The following is a 24,956-nucleotide window of genomic DNA, read 5'->3' as shown; positions in this document are numbered from 1 at the left end:
GTTCAGAGTTACGAACATTTCAGAGTTTTGAATAACCTCCATTCCCAAGGTGTTCGTAACCGAGGTTCTACTGTACAGTGAAACAAGAAAAAGTTTATATAACAAGGTACAGAGATTTAAGTGACAGCAAGTAGTAGTATTGGGAACAAATTTTACATACAAAATAAAATCATAGCACACATTCTAGAACTTAGATTTACTTAACTAGATACTTTCATGTCTTATAGAGCAACGTGCACCCAAAGTCCTTCCAGCAAGGCTTGGCTGTGATCTTCCATTCATGAGACAAGTCATGCTGTCAGCTTGACTTCCCAGTGAAGGATCTAGAATTTTCTGTTTGCACCCCCAGACATAGCAGAAGAATCCATTGTCCTTATTCATAAACAGGTCACCTCCTGCCTGCGGTTTTTCCTGTATACTCCTGTCTTGTAGATTTTGCAATCTGAATCAGCATCTGGATCAGTATGCAAACAGGTCTACGTTGTGAGACATACAATATACAATAACCAGACAGGGAGATAAGTGTGTTACCCTCTGCCTGGAAGGAATTTGTCCAAGATATGTCACATCCTGGTTACCTGCCTTGCGAACATAATTTTCAGAATAAACACAACTCCTTAAATATTATTTATATATGCATTTTGCAATGATAACAATCACCAGTGGGCTACTGGCCCTCAGATACCTCACAGGCCACCCTTTAGTGGAAAAATTATGCATATATCTGACTCAGGGATCCCTGTAAAACTATGCACCCTTGGGCCTTCTGCTAGTTGGGACCAAGAAGTCCCACGGTCATCAAGGCATTTTAGAAGTGTTAGAGTTCTATAATTTATCAGGACTATTTTTCTTATCCTCCTGCATGTAAAGCCAAATGACAGAGTCATCTGTAGTGTCCTTAGAGGAGAGGAAAAGTAACTAACAAAGGTTAAAATTATCGAAAAGTTTTTTTCAGAAGTCAATGTTAAGGTCCAATCTCTCAATCAGCCAGGGCTAGAAGGAAATGCTTTGTACTACTTGAAATGGGAAGATGCCTAATTGTAAACTGTTCCCATTTCTAGTTTGGGTGATTTATGATATCCTGTCAAGGCAGATTATTTTATTTAAGACTACTTGGGGGAGAAGGGCAGTGGGGAGGTCTACATTTTGAATGTAAGGAGAAACATTTTAATTTTTTAAAATGGCAACTTTTTGAAAGCCACTCAGAAATTTGAAGTATTGGAAAGAGTCTTGGTAGAAATTAATTAGTGGACTGAATATAGGTGAGATGGGTAAGGGTCATGATAAATTCATCATATGGATAACCACCATGTGTGTTAAATTTCTAAATGTGACAGGAATTAAAACACCTACACCACACACATACTACACAATTAACCGTTAAGAGCCCAATCTAAATCCCTGCATAAAACCCGAGTAAATGTCTGTTTTGGTACGCATTAAATCTTATAATGATTACCTGCTTATGTGCCAATTTGTACTGGACCTTTCACTGTGAATTAGCAAGTTTCTACTGTGTACTCCTGTAAAGGCGTAAATGCAGAATGAGTGAGAAGCTGGATTAACAGGATTCAGTTACTGAATGCAAAGCCAAAGTCAGTTATCCCAACTTCTTGAACTCACATGTTGGATCTCCTGGTACAAATTCCATTGTTGGCAGGAGCCTGTGCCAATACTACCAGAGCCCAGAAGTTAAACTGGTTTCAAAAGGATCAGTGTTCAAACTGAAACTGTTCGCAACATTGGCTTCTTGTCAGCATAATATGGCTTCTTGTTAAAAAATGCAAAGGGAAAAATATTTCAGTCCTTTCCCTTACACCATCCAACACCCCATGTGCCAAGATTTTCAGGAGTGACTAGATATTCGAGGTGCACTATGTGAGACACCTTAGAGGAGACCAATTTTCATGAAGTATTAATCACCCCACCCTCTGAAAGTCAGGCCTTGTTAAGGTGTTTCAGATAAGGGACTCAAAATCTGAGGCACCCAAAATCATTAGCCACATATGGAAATCCGTCTCCCCACCTCCTTTAAAAACAACCAAAACAAAACAGTCATGTTTTTAAAGCAGAGGAAATTTTAAGTATATTGCACTTCTCTATGTATTATATGGAGATACAGGAAATAGAAGTCTTCAATCCCAGCAAGAGACTAAGTAACTACTGAAATTTTAGCTGCGCATAGAACAATTAAGACAAAATTTTGTTATTATTAAGTAGATTAATTAATGCTCACAAAGTGCTATAAAAATGAAAAGCATTTTATATACTGCTATTATTAAATGATTAACAATTTAATGTTAAATATGTGAAAACAGAACATATCACATGCAAAAACATTCAAACAATTTCTAAAAACTAATCTCAGAAAAGTGATTACAACTAAAGCATCCTGAGACAAATAAAATGAACAAGTGATATATTTAGCTTCATTGCATACTCCTCTTTCCAGAGATAGAGTTCCTTCAGTATGTGTGATTTAAAAAAAAAATCCCATCTCTGCCAGGAAATGAGGGCACACTTTTCTCGCTCCACACAGATGACCTGCTTTAAATAGTCTTATATAACTATAAATGAGGTTAGATTTGTCTTACCACATATTTGCTCTTATTTTTCGGTCTGCACCACATTCACATGTGTTAAAAATTTCCCCAAACATGTTCAGCTAAAATGATCTAACAAGCTGGGGTGGGTCAGAATCATTGATACTCAGTGGGACACAGCTGGTGCTCGTTAAAAGCAGAAATGGTCCCTTTAAGTTTCATGAAGAATGAGCATGCTCGCTCTTTCTGGTATATCTTCTTTTGAGAGCAGAGCAGCCATTCTCTCCTAGGAAGAGAACACAAGCCATCCCTGAGGCAGTATCAACAACTAACAGAGCATTTCCCGCAAACCAGGTGGTTTCCCAGCAACAAGCAGAAGTGGATGTATTTCAGCACTGGGTGAAGTGGATGACATTTCTCTTGCCTACCTCCATAAGGGTATTGTAAGGCTTAATTAATGTTTGAAAAGCTCTTAGCTACTGTAATTGAAAGCCCTAAATACTTTGTAATTCTATAATAATTTAGGGTTGTTTTTTGTTTTGTTTTTGTTAGTACATAGTGGGAGGGGGAGAGAAGAGAGAAATGTCCCTTTCAGAAGCTTTCTTGTAGCATTATTAGCAGACTGCCCTAAAGGACCACATTGAGGACCATTATTTAGAAAAAAAAAAAAAGCACAGTAAAGTATCCATGTGTGAGAGGTAAACTGAACAGAAAGTCCAGATAGCAACAAACCGCAGCAGCAGGAAGTCACCTAAAACTTCCCTTTGGCAGACATTACCTATCTCCTCTAGGGCTTTGTCTACACTAGAAAACTTCGTACCCATGATACAGCAGCTGCCAACAATGTGCAGTTGCAGTAGTAGTAGCAAGAATATACATGTTAAGGGGTTTTTATTACTGTGTCATAAAAACCTCCCAGCAAGTTATGACACAGTGATGTCTGCTCCTGTCTATACTAGTAGATTAGCTACTGTTGCTGTAACGTGGGTACTAATTTTTCCAGAGCTCACGCATCCTAGAGTTAAAAGAACAGCCACAGCCCTAAATGGATGTGACCAACTGCAAACTGGTCCTCTGGTAGCCCAACATCAAAAAGTCCTCTTGAATACAAAAGGAAATTCAATGGACAATAAGTTGCTTCGGAAGTTTGCTTCCATTTCCTAGCAAGGTTAAATTAAGTTACTCTAATAAAACCTAAACCTAAACAAACTAATCTCTTTAGATCTATAAAAACAAACTAAGGAGAATAACCTGAGTTGATCTTGTGAATAGAATTGAACAGCTATCAAAAGCATTGTGTAATGAAACTTCATGAATGATTCTAAAATGAATAAATGTTGCTCTAATTTTTCCTTACTAGCCAAGAAGGCCTTCTCTGTGCAAAAGAAATACAAAGAGATAGAGAAAGACAACACTCAACAGGGACTTCAATCAGTAACCAGAAATAAATTTAACTACAGTGGAGCATATTTGCCCCTAGCTTTAGGATTAATTAGTTGGAAAGCTGTGAGAGAAATCTGACAAAGGTGTAAACTCAATAGAATTATTTTAATTCTCCTCTTCTAGTTTCACCAGGCAGAAACTTGCTCAACATTCTAGCCCCTAAACCTGGGGCACAAGTACTCTACAGGTAACAGAGGACATGTTTGCAAGTCATTTCCCAGAATCAAGTTGAGGTTATCTAGCAAAGAAACAGGGTGAGAAACGTATCAGTCATAGATGTGGCTGACAGAGGTGAACTGAAGGCCTCCTGGAGGAAAATTAGCCTTGATTCTTTCACACCACAAGTAAAACTAAGATCCTGAAGACTTCTGGTCACTGACGTTCCACAGCACTAGTCTCAACCGTAGGGCTGTTTACACTGGTATCCTGACCAAAACTCCAACTAAGGTATGATGTAATTTACCCACCTAAATCCTCCCTCCCGTTTCAAATTGAAATGATATTCCTTCCTTCTTGTCTTAAGCCACTGTGAAGTGTTGCTGTGTACCACTAAACAGGTGCCATGTTTTACTCCAAATCTGGATGCATTTCAGTGGTGGGTGAAAGTGATCCTTACATATAATTTGGACCTTAGTTAAGCCTGTAACGTGCCCTCAGAATCCTTCTCTACCATGTGCCATATATAGCTATATAATATTATACCACATATGAAGCATCAAAGTTCTTTTAATCGTGTGACTTCTTAACAGTTTTAATCTCATTCAAGCTTCAGAAACATCTGGCTTTCAATTAAGTAGTTTGTGGCATTTAAGTTAACGTTTCTACCCCAGCTGCCAACATCTGCACAGCTAGTGAGCTCGTACTTTCTCCCATGTTCGGATCATCTGTTCTGATAAATAGCATTGCTTACAAGTTTCAGTCTCTGCCTAATTAACATATTGAGTCTTTGGCTTCTGAAAAAGCTATTGCAGATACATGACAAAAACTGGAAGGAATCCCCACCATCTTGCAAAATATCTGTGTTATTGGTGAAAGTGTTTTTTCTGCACTAGATCATCCTCTTAGGACAGCTATTTAAAATCCTTTGAGAGTCACAAGTGCAACTGAATTTGGTGGCCTAGTACCAAGTACATACAAATTCACATCACACTTTCACCACTGTATGGACATTGGATCAAGCACTGCAAAGTATCCTTTCAAGAAAGGTTCAGGACTAGAATAGCAGGAGCAGTTGAGTAAATGAGAAGCCACTGGTTAAGTCAGGTGCATTGTTAGAATTTAAAAGTTAGCACAGCTCATGTCTATGTAGCTTGTTCCCAATAAATGTTAATTACGCTCTGTAATGGGATCTACAAACCCCATGCTGAACACAGGCAGACGGGGGAGAAGTCTCTCTCCTGTTTACAAGCAAACAGCTTGATCACAACAACCCCATGCAGCTGCCAGAGCTGTCAGTTATGGAGGCAGGCACCCATAGCTGCAACCAATAAAGGAAACAGGGCCTGCTATAAAGGGGAGCATACAGAGAAGGAAAGGGAGGCGGAAAGACCTGGGATAACAAGGTGGCAACAGCCCTGCACCAGGCTACCTCCAAGAAAACAGCTAGGAGACAGAGACGGCAGCAAGCCCAAAAAGCAAAGGGCTGACAGGCTTAATTGAAGGTGAGGGTCCAAGAACTGTCCTAAGAGCAAACTACAGAGGGATTTTTCAGTCAGAAGAAGCTGAGGCCCCTCAAGAGACCACCCCAAGAGGTAGTGACATGCCCTTAGCATTTTTAACCAATAATTACGCTAACAGTATGTTAGGATCAAATAGGAAAGCAATAGAAAATGAGGGGGGAAAATCACAGTACCACTATATAAATCAATTATGTGCCTTCACCTTGAATACTGTATCTAATTCTGGTCATCTCATCTCAAAAAAGGTACAGTGGAACCGGAAAAGGTTAAGAGGAAGGCCACAAAGATAATCAAGGGTCTGAAATGGCTTCCATACAAGGAGAGTCTAAAAAGAGTAGGGCCATTAGGCTTAGAAATGAGGTGACTAAGTGGGGATATGATCAAGATCTATAAAATCATGAATGGTGTTGAAAAAGTGGATAGAGAAGCATTATTAACCTTTCCACAATACCAAAACCAAAGGTCACCTAATGAAATTAATAGGCAACAGGTTGAGTAGAAACAAGAGGAAATACTTTTTTTCCACACAACATACAACTAACCTGTGGAACTCATTGCCATGGGATGTTATGATGGCCAAAAGTAAAACTGTGGTACTCTGTACCTCAAAACAACACCCCAGAACCCCGATATTCACCACTGACATATAATTATATGTTTTGTACAAAGTATGCCTTGTGAGGTATCATTTAAAGTCTTGATCTGTTGAACATTAATATCCTGTTGGATGGTATGTGCTATCATAGTATGTGAAGTTATGAAGTTTTGCTGTGTTTGTTACTGAAATATGTTGTGAGGCTGGAAACACCCACAGCCAGGCCTTTCAGGTACAACCATGGAATAGCCGGACACGCTGATGGCCCATTAAAGAGAATCCACTATCCCAGGAATGGAATACAATGGAGCCTTCTCAGAGAGAGCGTGTATACAGGGGAGACTACTTGACCAATAGGAATGGACCCCCAAGTCACAAGCAAAAATCTTTCCAGCAAGCTGGAAGAAAATATACAAGAGGGGAAAGGGACATCACCAGTTGGCCTCACTCCCCCCAGAACTCAACACCTAGAAACACAGCAGAAGGACAAAAGACTTTGAACTGGGGAGGTGGTCCCAAGCTGGAGGAGAGTTCCAGACTGTGTACTGAAGATCTGTGACCGGTTTGTACTATCTATCAGGGTGAGACACTGCTTGATTCAAATCCTGTTTAGTTTATAGAACTCAGATTGTGAACTTCCTTTTATTTATTAGGTAACCAACTTTGATCTTGCATCCAACAAAGTGGGTATTCACCCACGAAAGCTTATATGTCTGTTAGTCTATAAGGTGCCACAGGACTCTTTGCAACTTTGATCTCTACACTTACTACTTATAATCAATTAAATTTTTCTGTAATTAATAAATATTTTATATTTTACCTAAAACAGTGCATTTTGGTTGAATTGCATGGGAAATCTCAGATCAGCTTACAAAGGCTACAAAGGTAGCCTGGTGCAGGGCTGTTGCCACCTTGTTATCCCAGGTCTTTCTGCCTCCCTTTCCTTCTCTGCATGTCCTCTCCACATCGAGGGAGGGGCAGACTGGGTAATGAGCTTACACTACTCAAGCTTCTTGACCTGGGACTGTTTCATATTAGGTGTATGTACACCTACCTCAATAAGGAACCATTCGGAGAGATGCTACCGTAGTAGCAGTAGTAGTAGTAGAAGAGAGTGGTGATGAGAAAAGAAATCAACATTGAAGACAATTCCTGAAAGCATGCACCATGATCTAGTCTAGGAGAAAAGAAAATGTGGAGTGAAGCCAGGAAGTGAAAGCCCAAAACCATGCAATACACAGAGTTGCTAGAATAGGATTCAACTAATACATTATTGGAAGAACTTCAATGTCATTTTTCAACAATACTTTTTTGCATTATTCAAGCTCTATAGCACATCAAATACTATTTGACGAGCATATTTGATGAATTCTGGCAAAGTTCTAATAATGTATTTGGCAAATATTTGTTCTGCTCTGTCATTATCCAGTAGAAAGCTGAACAACAATGTTATACAGAGTATACAATAAACAGTGCAAAAAACTGATACGCCTTTATATTGCAGGGGGTTTGGCCACACAATTTACATCCTGACTAACTGGCTTAGTTCTCATATTAGAAGGCACTGGAGAAATTGTTTAAGTCCTGTAAGTTTCCAATGCCAGAAGGATTTGCCAGAATAACTTCAACCTACTTACCATGCTGCATTTTAAGTTGTATCATCAATCTTTTTAATGAAGTGCCAAATCTGAAGTTATTTCAAGAACAAGGTGGGTGGTAGCTTTAAAAATATTCTGTAGCCTGTGAAAGGACAAGAGCATGCATACATAAGAGTATCTTTCTTGTGTAATGCATTTCACTTTATTGATTTTAACAATTGGTATTATTCATATAGTGTCAAATGTGCACTAGACACTTATAAGACAAGAGAAGGATTTTAAATAGTTTTTAAAAGATACACAGAAAAGACAAAACAAGAACACTAAAATCCGTATCGATAGTATGTATTTAGTCACATTGGTCTTTTTCCATAAAGGCCCATAAGCAATTATATAAATAGGGATCACTTTACCCACCAATGAACAGACTTGTCAGATGGAACATGAACTCTGTTTAACAACATGCAGCAACATTGCTCTGCAGACTAGCACAGGAAGTGCAGAGGAATGCTGTATCAAACTGAAACCAAATCTAGGGGTGCAGAATCTAATTACTTAAACTGGAGTTTGGCTAGGATCACAAGAGCTAATGCCCCTTCTTGTGGAAAAGTGCCATGCCAGTTTTTATTTTCATCTCAACAATGCATCACACAACACAATATAAACGTTACACGGTAAAATTGGGAGAGAAAAGGATGTGGCAAACCTTTAGGCTTCCAATCAGCATTTTGCACGAGCATGAGAAATGTTGATTCAAGTTGTAGCTTCTGACTTTCGTGGAACAGCTGAATGTAGGGCTACGTCTACGCTCACAGTAGTGTGTAGACAAGTACAGGCACTGCACATGTAGCTACATGCTGCAACGAAAAGGCAGGCTGCATCCACGCTTGTCACTGAGCTGTGTAGCTACACATGGCAGTGAAAAGCTTTGACAACGGGGAGGTGCAGGGTGCAGGCTCTGGGAGGGAGTTTGGGTGCAGGGTGGGGCTCCAGGCTGGGGCAGAGTGTTGGGGTGCACGAGGGGGTACAGGATTCTGGCTCTGGGAGGGGATCAGGGCTGGGGTGCTCGCTTCCGCCAGGCAGCCGTTACTTCCAGCAGCTCCTGGTCGGCGGGCGCAGCGAGGCTAAGGCAGGCTCCCTGTCTAACCCGGCCCCACACCGCTCCTGGAACGGGCCAGAGTGCCCCTGAGGCCCCCTGGGGGTGGGGGGTAGAGGGTATGTGGCTCGCATGCTGCCCCTTTCTGCAAGCACCGCCCCCACAGCTCTCACGGCCAACAGGAGCTGTGGGGACGGTGCTTGCAGAAAGGGGCAGCAGGCAGAGGGAGACCTCTGACCCACACCCCCCCACAGGGTCATGGGGCTGCGCTGGCCGCTTCCGGGAGCAGCATGGGGCCAGGGTACAGAGTCTGCCTTAGTGGCAGCCATGCTGCACCACCAGAGATTGCGATCTCCTAGGGGGAGATCCTCTAGGATCAACCAGTCAATCGTGATCGACCAGTTGGTGACCACTGCCCTCGCCTAAGCCCTGCCTCACAATCTACACTGCTGTTTACACCTGTGGTAGCTGGGCACGCAGCATCTGTACTCTATATGCCACCATAAGTGTAAACATCCCTTGGGAATGCCGTAGCATGAAGGAGCAACAAAAGAAAACCCCAAACCCTGCTTCATTCTGAAGCGACCCAATTAGCCAACCCAGGAACCGCAATAGCTAAGTCTGAAGAGATTTATTACCAACAATTCTGGTTCAGAATGACAGTGGCCATGAGCTTAAAGCTGAGGGAAGGCATAAAACTTAGAACTTCTTTAAGACTGAGCGGACGGCAGAAACCCCACACTCTGAGTGTAGGAAAGAAAAATACACTCATGCTTCATTTTCAACTATAAAAAGAATTCATTCTCTGGGTAACTTTTCTTTGAGACATGCAAAATGTAAGCTTTACGTAGACTAACTGCCCTGTATATTTTAATTACAGTGATATTTTTCCAAGTATGGCTCTTTATACAAGGATCACTGTTTTGTTCATTCAAAGGGCTCTCTGTTTTCTCTATTCTAGACATCCCACCACATATGCCAATATCTTGGTATGTAAGAAGGCACTCTTGGAAACTTTTAAAGTAGTTTAATCAATACTAGCATTTTGCTGTAACATTACACTGTGTGTAAACTACCTGAGTGGTGGAGCACCTATGATGCTAGGAAATTAATCAAGCTACAGGACTTCAGCAGAAACTCGACAGATGCTTAATCTGAACAAGTCTTTTCTCTCCTAGTCACTTACTGCCCTCAATAAAAAGCCCCAAAAGACCTAGGTCTCTCATTGTGCTAAATGTTGCACACAGAAGGCAGAGATAGCCATGGGCCAAGCACAGTGCTTAATTTGTAATGAGAGGTGCCAGGGCTCAAGCCATTAGGTGCTGGGGCTCAAGCAATTTTTTTTTTTACATTCATAACTGATGCAGCAAGCCCAGAGGTGCCAGGGCTATGAACTGCCAAGCCTGGAGGTGCCAGGGCTCAGCCCTGGCACAAATTAAGCACTGTCGAAACCCCAAAGAATGTAAGTAAATGAGTATGCAGTTATTTACATCACAGAATTTAACCCATTACACTGGAACGCTTGTTACACTACCCTATCTATATTCTGCAATGGGGCCTTTCCTTTTACTGTAGGCTTGAATTCAGATGGCTGTTCAATGGTCAGTGTTAATGAGTTGGTGATTTCAGCCCAGTTCCCGGTGTACTGGTGGAAACTTCCCAGAATCTCCACCTCAGCTAGTACTAACTGGTACTTTGCAAAGAAGCCAAGGACTAAAATGGACTCTCTCAGCCACTTTCTCACCTCCATAAGTAGTCCCCCACCAAGTCTGGGTTAAAACACAGGAAGGTTGAGAGGAAGCTAGAACTAACATTGTCTAACTTTATCCCCATCAACTTTACCATACTTGATATGGAGATCAATCCAGAAACTCTCTCAAGCAATAAATATTCAATCTTTTCAATATTCAAGCAAAAGTAGTTGGCAATAAACAATTATTACCTTTGAATGGAAGTCAATACAATTTTCCCTAGCAGAGATTTCAAAATATTAAGGTCTATTTAACTGTCTCCTTCCCCATTTTAGACAGAGACCTCTGATCAAACACTTTGCCATGAACATATACCACTAATTCGGATTTGTGTCCTACAGTATTAACAACACAGATTTCTGAAGCTCTCTTTTTTTACTAGTTTAGTTATTTCATCTCCCTGCCAAGCCAGTGGAAAAAGCACAGGAAATTTTTCAACAGCAATTAGAGATTACAGCACTAGCTGCAGGAAGCATTTCCTTACCAACATAAAATACATCATCAAAACTGAAAAGGGAGTAAGGTTATGAAAGTGACAAGTGCAAGGATAGTCAATGAAACATTCACTGAGACTATACATTTTAAATACTAAATTGCACAAGTCAATAGATTACCAATCTGAAATACTAAAGTAACTGGTGATCATTAAAAACCTAATGGCCTGCAAAATCTGCTATTCAAAACTAAAGCCATTTGTGAATAAAATGAGTACTGAAAATATTTAAAAACAAATATGTTTACGCAAAGCAAGGATGAGAGAGACCTGTAACCCCAATCCACACCCCTAATTTCCCACCCCATGTCCCCAAATTTCTAAAAAATGATAAATTCCCTCCCATGTTAGAGCCTTTCATACCAATACTGAAACTGGAGAGAATTTTTCCACCTACAGAGCTCATAACTTCTTAATTGTAGATTTACAATGAAAACCCTAATTGATCTATAACTACAAAAGCATAGCAAACTTTGTGATAATTTACCCACTGACTTCTACGAGACAAAAATAACTGTCATGCGCTCTGAAGGTGTTATTTGATTTAAATTCCATCTTTATTAAATTTTAGGAAATGACAAAAGAAATATTACCCAGGTAGGCATAAGAAGTATTCTGCATATACTGCATTACTGCGTATAAAGACTGTGTCTAGAACTCATTTATTGATTTATAGAAATAAATTCAGCTGGTATTTGGCAGAGAACAATGGCTATTATTCAAACCTATGAAGAGTACAATTGAAAAAAAATTGTATTAAAATATGCGTGTAACTAATCAGTATAACACAATTACAAGCTTATAATACTTCAAATTTGTCCATCAAGAATCTTATCTATAACAATCACATAAAATTAATCCAGATATTTGAGATGCAGAATACACTAAAAATCAACTGTTTGTACATACTGTTTTCAAACTGTTAGCAGCAGTGGTGTTTACATAATTTAGATAGATTAGTTAAACCTAAAAGAAAGCAAACACACTGAGTAGCTTTTTTGTGACAGTCAATGTCAGTTAAGTGGGATTCCATAACTACAGGAAGAGATACAAGGACTGAAATATCTATTTTTTGCAGTTACTTGATATAAGAAATCATAAGGCATCTACATGATCACAGCCAAATTGGAATAAAATGGCTCTAAGCATTGAACAGATGTACATTCTGTTCTATGCAGCATGAAGTATAAATTGTATAGTTTAACTGCCAAATTACAAGTGTATTTCCTGTATAGGATGCTCTACACCCTTTCCTGTACTACCAGATCAAAGGAAACACACCCATCTCTTTCACAAAATTTTGGTATAATAGAATCATAGGACTGGAAGGGACATCGAGAGGCCATCTAGTCCAGTCCCCTGCACTCCAGGCAGGACTAAGTATGATCTAGACCATCCCTGACAGGTGTTTGTCTAAGCTGCTCTTAAAAATCTCCAATGATGGAGATTCCACGACCTCCCTAGTCAATTTATTCCAGTGCTTAACCAGGGGCAGCAGGTTTGTATAATTTTTGGTGGTGCCCAGAACAGGTCCAAGTCCTGTCCCCACTCCCCCACCTAAGCTCTGGGAGGGAGTTTGGGTTTGGGCTCTGGGCTGGGGCAGAGGGGTGAGGTGGGGTGCAGGAGCAGGGGTCAGGCTCTGGGATATAGTTAGGGTGCAGGCTCTGGGCTGGGGCAGGCGGTTGGGTTGCGGAAGCCGGGGTGGGCTCTGGGAGAGAGTTGGGTGTGAGGAGCAGGCTCTGGGAGGGAGTTGGGAAGCAGGAGGGGGTGCAGGGGGCGGGCGTTTGGGTGCGGGCTCTGGGCTGGGGCAGGGAGTTGGGATGCAGGAGTGGGGAGCGGGCTCTGGGAGGGATTTTGGGTGTATTGGGTCTGGGCTTGGGATTGGGGTGCGGGAGAGGATGAGGGGTGAGGCGCTTACCTTGGGCGGCTCCCAAAAGCAACCCGCACCTCCCTCTGGCAGCAGCTCCTAGGTGGGGGACTGGAGGGGTCTCTGGGCACTGCTACCCACAGGCACTGCCCCAGCAGCTCCTATTGGGCACAGTTCGCAGAGTCAGCGTTCAGGGTTGGGGCAGCGTGTGGCAACACTGCCTCACCCATGCCCCACCAGGGGCCGCAGGGACAAGCCTGCAGCTTCCAGAAGTGGAGCGGGCGGGCAGGAAGCCGCCTTAGCCCCGTTGCGGTGCTGGTGGTGGCCATGGGGGCCCCGGGCCGTTTTAAATTGCCCAGGGCAGGCAGGCAGGGCCAGGGGTGACACCCCGAGGGCGGCACGCGCGGGCAGCAGCGGAGGAGAGACCCGGCCCCGAACTTTGGTGGAGCCGGGCCCCTGTGCTCTCATATTCGTTGAGCATGCGCACTAAGGGCCCATACAACTCTCTGCCCTTGTGCTTAACCATCCAGATAGTTAGGAAAAACTTCCTAATGTCCAACCTAAACCACATTTACTGCAATTTAAGCCCATTGCTTCTTGTCCTAGCCTCAGAGGTTAAGGAGAATAATTTTTCTCCCTCCTCCTTTCAAGTACCTTTTATGTACTTGAAAACTGGTCTCATGTCCCCTTCTCAGTCTTCTCTTCTATAATAAGGAGAATGAGTAAAAATTTTTACACGAAAGCAACTCTCAGATTCTAAGGTCAGAAGGGACCATCTATTCTGACCTTCTGCACAAGAGAGGTCTGAGAATTTCACTAATTACCCCAGCATTGAGCCCAATAACTTGTGTTTGGCTAAACCATCTTCTAACAAGACATCCAATCTTAACTGAAGACATCAAGAGATGGAGAACCCACTATTTCCCTGGGTGGTTTGTTCCAATGTTCACTGTTAAAAACGTGTGCCTTATTTCTAACTTGAAATTGGCTGGTTTTAACTTCCAGTCATTGCTTCTTGTTATGCCTGGACTGAAGATCCCTTAGAACCCAGTATTTTCTTCCTGTGAAGGCACTTGCATGCTAATCAAATCACCTCTCAGCCTTCTGTTTGATGAGCTTGTCTTTCACAAGAAGGCATTTTCTGCAGCCCTACAATAATTTCTGTGGCTTTTCTCTGCACCCTCTCCAATTTTTCAACATCCTTTTTAAAACAGATACCAGAACTATATGCAGTATCCTAGACAGTGTCACCAATGGTGTATAGAAGTAAAATCACCTCCCTACTCATGCTCACTATTTGCCTGTTTATACATCCAAGGATCCCACTGGCCCCTTTTGCCACAGCACTGATCTAGGAGCTCATGTTCATCTGCTTATCCACCAGCACTCCTAAATCCTTTTCAGTGTCACTAATTTCCAGAATACAGTCCCCCATCCTGTAGGTGTAGTCTGTACCTAGATGTATCACCTTGCATTTGGCTATATTAAAATACACTTTGCCCAAATGGGCAGAGCTAACCAACTGTCCAGATGGCTTTGTATGACTCCTTATTTTTCACCACTCTAGCAATCATTGTGTCATCTGCAAATTTTATCAGCAGAGATTTTACCGTTTACATCTAGATTATCGAAAAGTATATTGAACGCAGTATAAGAATAATAATATTCAGCTCAGTTGTTACTGAAGAGTTATTTCTAGGGTTCCTACATTTTGTAATGAAAGACTGAAATCTGATCTATTATGACATTCATTTTCTTACGTATCTATCTAGACTAAGTATAATCTTTTGTCTGCAGGGACTCAGAATAAAACCGTGCTTCACAAATGAGAACTATATACTAGAATATTGTCATTTAATTTATGTTAATTCTGTAACTTGTTCAACTCAAAGACTGTAGCAATATTTTGTTTTATCTGTCCACAACAGGAAAAAAACAAACAAACAATGACTTGGTGAATGTTAATATTGTAAGTTGCACTGATAGTATTAAAAAAGGTAGAAAAGAATAAGAAAAGTCATTCTAAATAAAACCATGAAGAAAATAGTTCAGCAAAGTAAGGAACCACCAGATTAGATTGCTTGTCCAATAAAGAAGATTCTATGGCTAAACAAATATAACCAGTTTTAAGCCAATATATTATCATCTACCCAATGGCTTGCACCAGTTCAAATCAATATTAAATCCTATCTTCAGTTAAACCAGTGCAACTTTGTGCATAGACAAGAAGCAGAATTTTCAGAACCACCCAACTCCCATTTTCAAAAGTGACTTTCACACTAAGGCCTGATCTACACTAAAATATTAGGTCAACCCAGCTATGTAGCTCAGGGGTATAAAAAATCCACACTCCTGAGTGATATAGTTAAGCCAGCCTAACTCCTGGTATAGGTCAACAAAAGAATTCTTCCATCGATCTAGCTACCACTTCTCAGGGAGGTGGATAACCTACACTGATGGGAAAAACCCTTGTCAGGTTAGGTAGTGTCTGCACTAAAGCACTATCGCATCACAGCTGCAGCAGCGTTTCAAGTGTATGCAAGTCCTTAGGTTTCTAAGTCCTCCTGACTTTCAGTGATACTTCTCATTTTTGAAAAGGTGTAGGCTGCTAAGTAGGGTGACCAGATATCAAGTGTGAAAAATCAGGATGGGAAGTGGGGGGTGATAATAGTGTTGGATCATATTAAAGAAGTTCTGTATTAAAATCACAAATGAGTTTGATTCCCCATAGTTTAAATTCCAGGGTATTACTAATTAAGAGGTCTCTTGGTCTTTGGTACTGTTTCTCTCCCTCTATGTGTTAAACTTGCAAGCTGCTAATTGCGTTAGTACATTCTGAGACCGAGTCTGTTCTCAAAGCAATTCTTTGTAATAACAACTACTCACACACAGAGAGAGACTCAAAACAATACTCTGTAACAACAGAAACAGCACCCAGAGACTCCCCGCCCTTTTGTTGTATTCATCTTGCTTTGTTAACAATTGTGATTAAAACAGAGATAGAGGATGTATGTGGATGGATGCTTGGTGTGGATAATAACTGAATGATCAGGGAGGTGCCAGCCTAAGAATCCAGTGTCCATCAGCTGAAGAAGGCATCAAGTGGAAATAACCAGAGGATCCCCGGAGGGCAGACTGGAATCCACCCAACAGCCTCAAGAATGGGAGAACCAAAGAACAAGATAACATCTAGCAGCACGGAGCCCTCAGGAATGTGCTATCTGCTGATTGATTCAGCAACAGCATGATGAAGCAATTCCCATAGACTGGCATAGGAAGAAATTCCTATAAAAATAGACTCTAAAAAGTGAGAACTTTGGAGTCTGATTCTGCAAACCAACTTCCAGGAGCATCAGATGAGCATCTGACAAGGCCCTGCTCCCTCCTCATGTCCAGGCCACCTGGCCAGTGGCTTGGCATGAGCAACTCTAAGGCTGGTAACTATGATAACAACCTTGCAGAACCTGTGTGTGTGTGTGTGTGTGTGTGAATAAATATGAGATTGAATGGAATGTTATAGCTATAACTAACTGCTTACTATGATAACAACCTTGCAGAACCTGTGTGTGTGTGTATGAATGAATGTGTGAATAAATACGAGATTGAATGGAATGTTATAGCTATAAGTAACTGCTTACTATGATTCTTTCTGTATTCACAATAAATGTGGTATTTTGCCTTTTTCCCTTTAATAAGATCCTGCTGGTTTTTATTTTATTAGTATAACAATAGGTGCCTATATAAGAAAAAAAACCTCAAATATCAGGACTGTCCCTATAAAATCAGGACATCTGGTCACCCTAAGTCACTTAGGATCCTCTGAAATTTTTACTCCAGGCCCGTATATCAGATTACGTTTCTAGCTGGCTAGATTGGCAAATCCAATTTGGGGCACCCTATTTTTACACAAAATGTATTTAATGTTACAGATTTTAAGAGCATGATGTAAAGGGAAAGTGAATAGAGAACAAGAAGCTTAAAGGAATACAATCCCATTATTTTGGCAGTTTCCAGGGAATCCTCCACAACACTTTCAAGGGACACTAGAGTTTCATTACATATGCCACTTTAAAACACTGTCTGCATAATTACAGAAAGAGTAAGTGACACCTACTGTGAGGTATTTGACTCCGTTAGAATGCTGACACACAGGAAATACCTAAAAAAGGACAAGGAAACCAGTGGTTAAAAGGTAATGTTTCAGATTTTAACAATTTTTCAAACCAGAAACTGGAATAAAAATAAATTAGTATCAAGAACTGCTTTAAGTGAGGAGTTAATAGTGTTGTCAGCATACTTCTTTAATTTTTACATACTGGACAGGCAAGCCATAAACTGCTGATCTGTTTCATGAGACTATTGCGAAGGGCTCTAAAACAAAAATATGTGAAAGGAGGACATTAGTAATATTTTTGCAGAAGGGTTTGCATATAGTAATGAAATTTCATTTGATCAATTTAGGTTCAAAAACTAAACCACTGCAAGGCAGTCAAAAGAGACCGGCTACATGGGAAAAAAAGCTTTTTTCCACATCAAGCAAAAGCAATGCCACAGGGGAAGATATGTTCAGAATTAGGTTATGTAAGGCTCTCGTGTTCAGAGCTACAGTATATTTGCCTTTTATAAATCCATACTTAGTTGTTAAAGAGTTTGAGGGAGAATGCTTTCTAACTGAAGGGCAAAAGTTTCAGCAAAAGAAACCTCTGAATTCACTTTAATAAGGGAACTACCAGTATGTATATTACTACCTTAGTCAAATAGGTTTGTGTCAAATTTACTTGTCAGTTATTACAGGTTCATCGAGGCTGGGGGGGGGGGGGAGGGGTTGTTTTGTTTCACTTGCTTTTTATTTAATGCACAGAGAGTTGTTCTTCAAACAATTTTCAGTTTAGGACATAAGGGCTTACTATACAAGTCTGAAATATTTTCATAGTAAAGCCACCAGACTCCAGGTGCCTCTCCGAATTTGGAAGTAAGTATGTCTGCTTGTATACCTTTTCCAGAAAGGGGGCTAATTCAGCTGGTAGTTCGTCAAGGATTTTGAAATTAAGTAACTGAAAAGACACTGAAGTCATTCTCTGTTTCTTTTTCAGAAAAGGAACTACAGTATTTATCATGTAACCCATCAGGTATGTTGGAATTAAATGAGAAAGGAAAGGTCATTTGAGATTAAAGAATGAAAGAAAGTGTCAAGACAGGCAACATCCATATGATGGATAAGACTTTTGGGGATCAGATAGTACTTTTAAATAGATTCTGATTTTTGGCTTTCAAGTCATTAGCTATTAAACACCTTATCTCTATGAGAGTCTGAATAGTATTTGATAATTTCAGCCTATAGTAACAGAGTGAAGCTATTTCATAGTTAATATTTCCAGCACCAACTCACCTACGCACAAAAAAATCACTTTAAGCAGTTTCTTTTTAAACCAGAACTTCAATTTTCACAGTACAATGCACTGAAACAACGTGGTAGTTTCATTTTACACACAAAGTTCACTATCAACAAGTTTCCAGTGTACCAGTATGTGAGTGAGAAAGAGATTGTTTCAAGACTAGACGCACGTAAGATTACATTCATTTTATCCTGGCCACTATGGACTTAGAAGCCCTCTACACCAACGTTCCACACAAAGATGGACTACAAGCTATCAGGAACAGGATCCCCGATAATGTCACGGCAAACCTGGCGGCTGAACTTTGTGACTTTGTCCTCACCCATAACTATTTCACATTTGGGGACAATATATACCTTCAAGTCAGCGGCACTGCTGTGGGCACCCGCATGGCCCCACAGTATGCCAATATTTTTATGGCTGACTTAGAACAATACTTCCTTAGCTCTCGTCCCTTAACGCCCCTACTCTACTTGCACTACATGGATGACATCTTCATCATCTGGACCCATGGAAGAGAAGCCCTTGAGGAATTCCACCATGATTTCAACAATTTCCATCCCACCATCAACCTCAGTCTGGACCAGTCCACACAAGCAGTCCATTTCCTGGACACTACTATGCTAATAAACGATGGTCACATAAACACCACCCTATACCAGAAACCTACTGACCACTATACTTACCTACATGCCTCCAGCTTCCATCCAGGACGCACCACACGATCCATTGTCTACAGCCAAGCTCTAAGATACAACCGCATTTGCTCCAACCCCTCAGACAGAGACAAACACCTACAAGATCTCTATCAAGCATTCTTAAAACTACAATACCCACCCGCTGAAGTGAAGAAACGGATTGACAGAGCCAGAACAGTACCCAGAAGTCACCTACTACAGGACAGGCCCAACAAAGAAAATAACAGAACGCCACTGGCCATCACCTTCAGCCCCAAACTAAAACCTCTCCAACACATCGTCAAGGATCTACAACCTATCCTGAAGGACGACCCATCACTCTCACAGATCTTGGGAGACAGGCCAGTCCTTGCTTACAGACAGCCCCCAACCTGAAGCAAATACTCACCAGCAACCACACCCCACACAACAAAAACACTAATCCAGGAACCTATGCTTGCAACAAAGCCCGATGCCAACTCTGTCCACATATTTATTCAAGTGACATCATCATAGGACCTAATCACAATAGCCATGCCATCAGGGGCTCGTTCACCTGCACATCTACCAATGTGATATATGCCATCATGTGCCAGCAATGCCCCTCTGCCATGTAATTTAGCCAGTCTCTACGCAAAAGAATAAATGGACACAAATCTGACATCAGGAATCATGATATTCAAAAACCGGTACGAGAACACTTCAGCTTCTCTGGCCACTCAGTAAAAGACGTAAGGGTGGCAATTCTGCAACAGAAAAGCTTCAAAAACAGACTCCAAAGAGAAACTGCTGAGCTTGAATTAATATGCAAACTAGATAACTTTAACTTGGGTTTGAACAGAGACTGGGAGTGGTTGGGTCATTACATATCTATTGAATCTATTTCCCCACGTTAAGTATTCTCACACCTTCTTGTCAACTGTCTAAATGCGCCATCTTGATTATCACTACAAAAGTTTTTTTCTCCTGCCAATAATAGCTCATCTTAATTAATTAGCCTCTTACAGTTTGTATGGCAACCTCCACCTTCTCTGTATGTGTATATATCTTCTTACTATATGTTCCATTCTATGCATCCGATGAAGTGGGCTGTAGTCCACGAAAGCTTATGCTCTAATAAATTTGTTAGTCTCTAAGGTGCCACAAGTACTTCTGTTTTATTTTTACTGTTTACTCTGGCCTGTTAGAATAACTTCCTTTAAAAAATAATGAAGTGGTACATCTGATAACAGACCCTTATGTTGCAATTTTGAAAACTTTCCATATGGCACTTTAAGTTAAATCAAGTCTCTTCGAAAGAAAAAGAAATTCTGTTTATTTGAACATCCATTAGTAACACAGTTGAGGCAGCATCTGATAAGTTTCACACTTAGTAGAGGAAATTAGGACAAGTTTATGTTGTAAATGAAGAGGGACCAATTGAGATAGACTCATGTAAGTTATTGAAAGTCTACTTAGAAAAAAAGAAAATGTTAGGTTTTAGCAAATGAATTATGAGAATCAGACTTATGTTCAGTGAAGTAAGCACTAGTTGTCAGATTGCCTTGAGCCAGATATCATGCCCTTACAGGACTTGCATGTCTAATGAAACACAGTTGATTAAAGACAGTCTATCAAAAAAGGAATCTAGAACAGCATATAAAAGCATCTCCCATAATGAGGGATGTCACAAAGAGAAAGATCTTTCCTGATAGTGGAGAAAGAACAGAGAAATGTAATCATGTGGAATATTTGATATTCAAGATATTCTCCTAGATGTATCATGAGAGAGTAGAATAACTCTAAAATCCCTACAACTCTGACTCTTTCAAGAGATCATTGTTCACATAAGTAGTGGCCTTGAAGTCAGAGGGACTGCATGAGAGAGGGTTGTTGCATAGCTGGGGTGCACATACTTCAAGTAGTAAGATGCCTACCTGGAAGCAAAGGAAAGGGGAGAATGACCTCAGAAAAATCAACCCACAGAAACCACTGAACTTCTTCACAGTCACAAAATAAGTAGAATTTACCTTAAGCAACAAAGGACAGAGAAAAGCTTTTTCCACAAACAGAATTGTCGTAATTGTATTTGAGGACACTTTAGGATGATCTCAACACAGGAGGTTGTCAAAAGAGATCACCTCTTGTACTGGTCTCATTGTATGTTCACTTATTTCCATCTTAACTGGGCCATTTAACATCCTAGAAAATAATGTTATAAATCAACGGAGACAAAATATGAAAAAGGAGAAATTGTTTAGAAAACAACTGAGGAAACACACGAGAGAAACAACATTAGGCTATCTCAAATGCAAAAAAGTAGAAGCCTTAAGAATCAGTACAGTAGTGAACAGACTGCAATCACACATACATAAGTATGGAGAGGCCTCCAGCTAAGTAGAGTGTAAGAGTTTCCCATGCCAATTTCTTAAGTTTAGGGTGGTTAGCAAGATTTATTCTTACAGATAACAGAAAGGAGGCAGTAATAAACAACTGAAATAGCTGCTGAACTTGATTCCCTGGAAGAAGGAACAAGAAGAGGTCACAGTACCTCTCCATTATAAGGATACATCAGTGAAGTGTAATCAGAACACAGTTATAGACGGTATATATTGAGGAGTCCTTGTCGTACCTTATAGACTAACAAATTTATTTGGGCATAAGCTTTCGTGAGCTAGAACCCACTTCATCAGATGCATGGAGTAGAAAATACAGGATCTGGTATACATACATGAAAAGATGGGAGTTGCCTTACCAACTGTGAGGTCAGTTTAACGAGACAATTCAATTAACAGTAGGATACCAAGGGAGGAAAAATAATTTTTGTAGTGGTAATGAGAGTGGCCCATTTCAAACAGTTGACAAGAAGGTGTGAGTAACAGTAGGGGGAAATTAGTATGAGGGAAATTAGGTTTAGGTTTTGTAATGACCCAACCACTCCCAGTCTTTATTCAGGCCTAATGTGATGGTGTCCAGTTTGCAAATTAATTCCAGTTCTGCAGTTTCACGTTGGAGCCTGTTTTTGAAGTTTTTTTGTTGAAGAATTGCCACTTTTAGGTCTGTTATTGAGTGATCAGGGAGATTGAAGTGTTCTCCTACTGGTTTTTGAATGTTATAATTCCTGATGTCAGATGTGTGTCTATTTATTCTTTTGCGTAGAAACTGTCCGGTTTGGCCAATGTACATGGCAGAGGGGCATTGCTGGCACATGATGGCATATATCACATTGATAGACATTGATAAATGAAATGTGGTAAACTAAGTTACGAAGATGCACAAGGCAACATGGGAGTTCATAAAATTAAAAAGGAGGCTTTTCTACCAATAAAGGTCCATGGCATTCCCCATCTAGGATACAGAAGGAGGGTAATGAAATCTATATGTTAAATAAAGCTTCCTCTTTTTTGTAAAAAGTAAAAGTTCTGACTGAAGGCCTGGTCCTCCTAAAATCAAAGGAAGTTTTGTCATTTGCTTCAATAGTAACAGCCTTTGTCCAGGAATTTGGGAATGTAAAAAGATCAAGGGAGATAGAACCTTTACAGGAGCTGGCCCTAGATGGCAGAACTTACTTCCATTCCAACAAGAGACAAAAATGACCATGGAACTACCCACTTTCACAATTAAATGCAAGCCTCATTTCTGTGACTAAAGTTCCCTTCATAAAGACACACACAACTTTGATGGTAGGTGGGAACATAAGAACCTACAGAGAAAGCCTTACTTATATGGCTATAGAACCTAATACTTAGTCATGGGTATTTTTGGTAGAAGTCATGGACAGGTCACAGGCAATAAATAAAAATTCACAGTCCATGACCTGTCCATGACTTTTGCCAAAAATGCCAGTGACTAAATCTCTAATTCTGGGGCCCTGCTGCTCCGGGGGGGCCCCAGATCCAGTGCTGGGGGTTGACTGCCCCCCAGAACGGCTGCTCCGGCCGCCCTGGGACTGCGGCTGCTCAGGTGGTCTCCAGGGCACCCCCAGAACTGCTGCTCGGGTGCTCCCCGGAGCCAGCTACACAGGGCTGCCTGAGCAGCGGCCAATGCAGCTGGCCCCAGGGCCGCCCCCAAGACTGCTGCTCGGCCAATCCCAGGTGACCCTAGGCAGCTGCATCGGCTGCTGCTCGCATAGTCGCTGGAGCCAGCTGCCTAGGGTCACCTGAGCAGCGGCTGGCTCTGGGGACCACCAGAGCAGCTGGCCCCAGGTTGCTCCAGCAGCCGCTAGTGTGGCTGGCCATGGGGCACCCAAACAGCTGGCCCTAGAGCTGGGTGGCCCTGAAGTCAGCTGCACCAGCCACTGCAGAAGTCAAGGAGGTTGCGGAAAGTCACAGAATCCATGACTTTCCTGACCTCCGTGAAAGAATCGCAGCCTTACATATAAGTAAGAAGACAAGGAAAGAAGTGGAGCCATGAAGCACTGAGGATGGGATGGAGATTAAAGATTATCTAGGCATGGTCCAACACCTAAACAAATACTTTGCCTCAGTTTTTAATGAGGCTAATGAATAGTTAAGGGGTAGTGGCAGGGTGGCTAATGGCAATGAGGATATGGAGGTAGATATTACCATATCTGAGGTGAAAGTCAAACTCAAACAGCTTAATGGGTCTAAATCAGGGGGCCTGGATAATCTCCATCCAAGAATATTACAGGAACTGGTACATGAAGCCCAATAGCAAGGACTTCTTCTGTAAACTCATAGGTCATACCCTATGACTGGAGAATTGCTAATATAGCTCCTACTTTTAAGAAAGGGGGAAAATGTGATCCAGGAAATTACAGGCCTGTTAGTTTGACCTCAATTCCATGCAAGGTCTTGGAATAAATTTTGAAAGAGAAAGTAGTTAAGGACATAGGGGTGAAAGGTTATCAGGATAAAATACAACATGGTTTTACAAAAGGTAGATCGTGCCAGACCAACCTGATCTCCTTCTTTGAGCAGATAACTGAATTTTAAACAAAGGAAATTCAGTAAATCTAATCTACCTGGATTTCAGTAAGGTACTTGATACAGTTCCACATGGGAAATTATTAGTTAAATTGGAGAATATGGGGATTAATATGAGAATTGAAAGGTGGATAAGGAACTGCTTAAAGAGGTGACTACAACAGGTCATACTGGAAAGTAAACTGTCAGACTGGAGGGAGGTGTTGGGACCAATCTTAAGTAACATTTTTATGACTGACCTTGGCACAAAAAGTGAGTATGCGCTAATAAAATTTGTGGATGACACAAAGTTGGGAGGTATAGCCAATACGGAAGAGGACCGATCATACAATAAGATCTGGATGCCCTTGTAAAATGCAGCAATAGAAATGGGATGAAATTTAATAGTGGAAAGTGCAAGGGCATGCATTTAGAAGTTTTACCATAAACAGGGGGTGTATCAGTAGGAAGTGAGAGAGGAGGAGAAACACCTGGGTGTTTTGGTTGATTACAGGATGAACTATGAGCCATCAGTGTGATGCGGCCATGAAAAAGGCTAATGCAGTCCTAGGAGGCATCAGGCGAGGTAGTTCCAATAGAGACAGAGAAGTGTCAGCACAATTATACAAGGCACTGGTGAGACCTCATCTGGAATACTGTATGCAATTCTGGTCTCCCATGTTTAAGACTAATTCAAACTTAAACAGGTGCAGACAACGGCTACTAGGATGATCCGAGGAATGGAAAACCTGCCTTTTGAGAGGAGACTCAAAGAGCTTGGATTGTTTATCCTAACCAGAAGAAGGCTATGGGGAGATATGACTGCTCTCTATAAATACATTAGAGGTATATATACCTAGGAGGGAGAGGAGTTATTTAACTTAAGCACCAATGTTGAGACAAGAACAAATGGC

General features: G+C 41.1%; 1 protein-coding gene across 6 annotated transcripts in view; it reads right to left on the bottom strand.

Annotated features, from left to right (window-relative positions):
• Window positions 1-24,956, bottom strand: part of MGAT5 (alpha-1,6-mannosylglycoprotein 6-beta-N-acetylglucosaminyltransferase) — a 222,901-nt gene that overhangs the window by 190,131 nt on the left and 7,814 nt on the right. The window contains exons 2-4 of one of the 6 annotated variants that reach the window (XM_037912308.2): window positions 17,180-17,224; window positions 7,898-8,000; window positions 7,315-7,437 (exon numbers count right to left, since the gene is read on the bottom strand). The exons of 3 other annotated variants lie outside the window; for them this stretch is intronic. The gene's annotated coding sequence lies outside the window, so the exon portion shown is untranslated. The remainder of the gene's footprint in view (window positions 1-7,314; window positions 7,438-7,897; window positions 8,001-17,179; window positions 17,225-24,956) is intronic. 2 more of the 6 variants (XM_043525074.1, XM_037912309.2) reach the window with 2 other exon arrangements.

Source organism: Chelonia mydas, chromosome 11 (genome assembly GCF_015237465.2).
Source record: "Chelonia mydas isolate rCheMyd1 chromosome 11, rCheMyd1.pri.v2, whole genome shotgun sequence".
Classification (NCBI taxonomy): domain Eukaryota; kingdom Metazoa; phylum Chordata; order Testudines; family Cheloniidae; genus Chelonia; species Chelonia mydas.
This window is presented reverse-complemented; position numbering and strand designations above follow the sequence as displayed.